Here is a 5628-nt window from a genome sequence, read left to right on the forward strand (position 1 = left end):
CCCAAGGTTTATCCATCACCCTATCTAATCCCGGGCGTTGTTGTTCTTCTCTTGATTTCCGACCAGGCGAGGTGATGACGAGTCATTCATCCTCTCCCTGCGTTTGTCCCACTCCCTCATGTCTCGCTCAATTTCATCGTCTTGCAACGGGTGAGGTTCGCCGCCGACAGCGTCCGCCAACCCAGCTCAAAGACCAACCACACTACATGGTGCTCCCAGCTCCCCACAGGACGGCCCACACACAGCGCGGTGCCCTGGGAAAGTCTTTTCCAACGGAGCCGCTTCCTACCGGACATCGCCAGGCCAATCAGAAGCTGCCACACATGACCGGGTTTACATACACAAGCCTGTATTCTGCCTCGTATCTTAATTTACTGATATTATGTGGACCCCACCCACGTGGTTGTGCTGGCTGCTATTGGCTCACCGTGTGCTTTGCATGCGCGCTCTCTCTTTGGTTATTGACTTCACCACGGCTAGCTAATTCTAGTTCAGAGTGAAATATATCCTTTTTTTATTTAATACAAGTTTTAGGATGATTGGCATTTTTAATATCCGTCCACCTGCCCCGATCTAACGGTGATAATTAGACGGAACCAAACTGACGGAACCAAAATTGCGGGACCGGAACCAAATTCAGTGGGACCGGAACCTCAAATATTTTTTTACGAATATTATAAAAGACAAACGTCCTTTTAAGCGGCCAAATCAGCTGATGATACTACACAAATCTTAAAGCAACAAAAAATTAATCATATGAGCTCGTACTGTTCTCGCCAAAATTTTAATACGAGTACTAACTCACCGGCCAAATCTCTCCTGCTCATCCTCTCCGTCTTTCATCTCTCACTCTCTCTGGATATGATCTGCCCCAGCGACGGAGGAGAGGGCACGAACCTCTGCGAGCCCCGCGACAAAGGGGAGGGGCCGCGCCGGAGGGAAGTGGAAGGGGACGGAGGGGAGGGGGCCGCGTCGGAGGGTAGTGGAAGGCGACGGAGAGGAGGGAGCCGCGTCGGAGGGGATGGGAAGATGACGGACCGTTCCAGGCGACGGAGGGGAGGGGACGGCGACGGACGGAAGCGTCTGAGGCGGCGTCCACGGAGGTCTCTCTCGTCGATCTCCGCGACGGAGGGCAGCGCGGGGTGGAGGGGACGGCGGAGGCGCCCGGTGAGGGGAGGAGCGGCGGCTGCGGAGTTTGTCGAGGCCAGCGAGGGGAGGAGCGGCGGCTGCGGCGTTGGACATGGCTGGCGAGGGGAGGAGCGGTGGCGGCGGTGGACTTGGCCATATCCTGTAAGTTACAGGCTTACAGCTCCCTGTAAGTTTGTTCTCTCTCGCTGAAGATCTATTTTTCAGAACATCCTTTCTGCAACCAATGCTGAAAGTTTGCAAGGCCTGTATTCTTAAGCCTATGCAAGCCTCTAGATAGTAGCAGCTTTTCAAATTTTATCGAATTTGACAGTGCAGCGGGAAATAATACCAATCGGCAGCAGAGGTGATAAGTCACTAGGTAACCCTGTTGTTCCCACGCGAACACAGCAGGAACATCTATTGCATTGGCAGAAGAATCGCCGGATGTTGGTACGTTAGTGTTTGCTGGCTAAAGAACGTCTATTGAATTCCCTAGTAGGAAAGTTCTAGGCCCATCACTTTGTACAAAAAATTAATGCAATACATGTCTAGATGATCATGTTCTTTTTCTCAAACTGTCATTTAGTGTTTGCTGGCTTTAATTTAGATATGCAAATGAGGGCAAGTTTTCTTGTTTAGTACCCTGTTTCCGAGGCTCGATCGAGGTGCTGTTGGCTATTTGCTGGTGGCGAAGAGTGCGGGGTCGTCGTGACTAGCAGGTGCTGAATCAATGGCGCTTGACGACGGCGAAATTTAGATGGCAACATGCACATCGGAGTCGAGTATTGTTGACGCGAGGCGGCAGCAAGTACGGGCGAGTCAGGTGTGTAATAGCTACCATGTTCTTACTGCCCGTTCCTTTTGCAAATTGAAAGGTATGTAGATTCTTCGCTTGTTATTTGCCTGGATTATATGGGTAGCTAAAAGTTCAGGGCAGAGGTAAAACTACTTTACTTCCAATATAACCACTTGTACCAGATAAGCACACTTGCAGATCAACTAGTATTTATAAAGCTTCTACACACCATAACATTGATCTATAGTACTTGAGAGGGTAACTAAGTGATGTGAATCTGACTTTGGTTTTGGTGCTAATGCAGTACTATGAGTCACTTCTGCCAGAAGCCAAAGGGGAGAATGAGCGAGAAGTTCTACTGGTATTGTTAAAGATGTGGGCATTAAACTCCAATATTTACAGACAAAGATTGATAGTTGACTAAGCTTCCATGATTATCTGAGAATGTTGTATAGTTATATAGATCAAAGGGGGCTATGTACTATAAATACACTATTAGAGGTAGGGCAAAGGCTGAATTTGCCGGATGAGCGTACATGATAACAAATTTTGGAATTGTTCCAATGAATGGTGCCAACATCAGTACCTCGTGATCTTCTGATGCCTAGTTATCAAAAGGATTGAACGATTTAACTCCTTTTTTATCTATCTTGCTAAATTTATTCTCTTATCATTTATAATTTGTGCGATGCAATGCAATGTAGCTTTCCCAGTTTCTCGAACAATGAAATGCAATGCAGAATCTCAATTACATTGCTTTGTTTCATCACTGATTTTAGACAATACTATTTGCTGCTCCATAATACTATCACACAACATTAATCCAGTACTATCACACAACAGAGTGAACTCTCAAAATGTGTTATATTCAGGAGCGGAGGGCATACATTCTAGCAGGAAACGAAAAGACAGATGCAATACAGGTTTCCCATTTCCAAACAATGAAATAAAATACAATGCGCAATCTCAGTTACACTGCGATGTTTCCTCATAGAATGTTGATAAAAATATTTGCTGCTCCACAACATTCACACAACAAAATGATACATTCAACTAGCAGGAAAGGGAAAGACAGATGGGTGAGCAGAAATTGCTACTCCAGTTTCAGTGCAAGCAAAATGCAAGCAACCGGTTCCTCAATCTTTTCTGTAGGATTTTGTCCAGTTCTCAACAATCAATATCTTCTCATCCTTTACAAGAATTGCTTCGTGCGACTTGGATGGAGGCTAAGCCCCAACTACTCTTAGCACAACCCTGCCATGAGAACAATTGTCAGAATGACTATCTTCGAAGAAGTTCAGAAGTTACATGCAGAACCCAAACAAAAAATAAAACGGTGAAATATAATACCAAGTCTGAGTTAGTTTGTCCAGAATTTTAATGCCAAAGGGTGTTTTCAAGTCCTCATCTGATCTGCCCATTACATACTGCAAAGTGCAAAACAAGAAACTGTTGTCACAATCTAGCATTATACTTTAGAGCGCTCCTTACTATAATAAACACTGACAACTACATGGGAAAAGTTTAGTTTACTGGGTCTATGCAAATAGTAGGTATTAGCAGCAGTGGTCGTTCATGAATGAAGGTTCCAGTTAGCACTAACATTAAGTAAATACACTTCACAGACAGAGTGAGAGAACATGTGTATTTCCCCTATTGATCTAATTTGTCAGCATATAGCTAACGAGCCCAGCGCCTTTCAGAGTGATGTTAACGGAAGCTACAATACGCCTGTGTGTATCTATTGGTACACAGCTGACAAAACTCTGGAACGGAATAGAATTACCTCAAGTTTCGCAGCTCGAAGCCTGCACATAGGAACTGGTTCTCAGTTCAGTCACCCCTAATTCTGTGCGCGACAAAGTATGCAAATCAATCAGTTAACTGGAGGAGTTGCCGTACCGAGAAGGCGTCACTGGCGAGGACGACAACGGCCTTGGATCTGGAATACACGCGGACGTCCCCTGCGGCGGCGGAGCACCGCAGACGAGCTGGGAACGTACGGACGTCCCCGGCGGCGGTGGAGTAGCGCAGACGAGCTGGGGCACGCGCGGACGTTCCCGTTGGCGGTGGAGCAGCGCAGACGGGGAAGAAGGCGCTGGGGATCAACTCACGGTGGAAAACGAGGACGGTGGACACGCGGGGAACGAAAATTGAGAGGACCGTGCGGAGGTCTTGGAACGACGACCTGGGAGGCGTGGCCGTCCGGCGAGCATGGCTAGGATCTCGCTGATGAGGAGGGGCGGCGGTGACTTGGGCAGCGGCGCTCGTCAGGTGACTTGGCTGGGTGAGGGGGTGGCGGCGACAAGAATCCCCTGGAGACAAGGACGGCGGCGCCGCCGCTCATGTATGAAGAAAGCCACCAGGAAAAGGAGAGAAGGATGGTCCACGGCCTATTTTACCAGCGTCCATTTTGATATTTGATGAACCGATGGCCATCGATTACTTTCGATCACTCCAATATATGGTTTGGATTGTTGAAGTATCATAGGAATTACACAAAAATATTTACTGTTTTAATCAACGGTCACGAAAAATTAGATTAGACGGAACCTAAAATTAGATTAGACGGAACCTAGGTTCCGTGCCAATCACCGTAAAAGAGCTCTTCACATAAATATGATTCACACATATTCCAGTTATTTTTTTATTTTTCACATAAATATGATTCACACATATTCCAGTTATTTTTCAAAATAGTTTCAGTCTGCTTAAAATACCTCAATTTTTTGAGAGAAACTCAAATCAAACGATCATAGATGGAACATATTATATATATTTACTAAAATTTGAGCCATACCAGGAATGATCAAATTTCAGAAATCAATTATAAAATTTTGAAATCATGCTTTGAACAATCTCTTAAAAATATATAGAAATTCAGTTCGTTTACATCACATATAATCTAGATTTTTTTCACACAATTATGATTCACCACATATTTCAGTTATATTTCTTTTTACAGCTCAAACGATTCGTCTAGTCTAGACCATGCACCACTGCACGATTTCCATTTTGGGGCGTGATGGTGCCCGGAGGCTGATGTGCTGCAAGAAAGGTGTTGACGCCTCCAGATGCTGCAATGACCACAACGTTCTTTGGGGGGCCGTCGCCGGCGTCGAGTCTGACTGTTGCCTTCCAGAGAGAGAGAGAGAGAGAGAGAGAGAGAGAGAGAGAGAGAGAGAGAGAGAGAGAGAGAGAGAGAGAGAGAGAGAGAGAGAGAGAGAGAGACGAGCGCAATCACCGTCGCCGGCGTTAAGCCCAACCGTTGTTGTCCTGAGCGAGACGAGCGCACTCACCATCGCCGGCATCGAGGCCGACCCTTGCCGTCTCCTCAGCGAGATGAGCGTGGTCACCGTCTCCAGCGTCGAGGCCGACCGTTGCGAGCGAGACGAGCGCGGCCACCGGATCCGACATCGAGGCCTGCCGTTACCATCGACAAGAGCGGTCACCGTCTCCAGCGCCGAGGCCGCCCGTTGCCGTCCTCAGCGAGACTGCACCGTCGCGGCCGAGAGGCACATTCGTCCGACCGCCGACACCTCCAGTTCCCTCAACGCTGCGCTCGACGCCACCAAGTACTTGGTCAGGACGCGCCGCTACCTTGGCTCTACACTCGAGCTTTGCGAGTGTCATTAGACATCTCTAGTGCACGTCAGTTGAGTTGTGCCAGCACCGAGCTTATCTGTAGGAGATTAGCTAGCCAC

At 47.4% G+C, this 5628-nt stretch overlaps 2 long non-coding RNA genes across 4 annotated transcripts; one reads left to right on the forward strand and one right to left on the reverse strand.

Annotated features, from left to right (window-relative positions):
• The first annotated feature begins 790 nt into the window (after positions 1-790).
• Positions 791-2557, forward strand: LOC127301527 (uncharacterized). 3 transcript variants are annotated; one of them, XR_011745433.1, is made up of 4 exons: positions 793-1315; positions 1460-1578; positions 1736-1951; positions 2229-2557. It is a non-coding gene; the product is annotated as an uncharacterized lncRNA (long non-coding RNA). The 3 variants fall into 3 exon arrangements; XR_007852139.2 differs by having other exon boundaries at positions 798-1315; positions 1768-1951; XR_011745432.1 differs by having other exon boundaries at positions 791-1315; positions 1460-1951.
• A 276-nt stretch (positions 2558-2833) lies between these two features.
• Positions 2834-4291, reverse strand: LOC127298153 (uncharacterized). The gene is made up of 2 exons (XR_007849638.2): positions 3275-4291; positions 2834-3178 (listed from the first exon to the last, which is right to left on the reverse strand). It is a non-coding gene; the product is annotated as an uncharacterized lncRNA (long non-coding RNA).
• Positions 4292-5628: the final 1337 nt, after the last annotated feature.

Source organism: Lolium perenne, chromosome 5 (genome assembly GCF_019359855.2).
Source record: "Lolium perenne isolate Kyuss_39 chromosome 5, Kyuss_2.0, whole genome shotgun sequence".
NCBI lineage: Eukaryota > Viridiplantae > Streptophyta > Magnoliopsida > Poales > Poaceae > Lolium > Lolium perenne.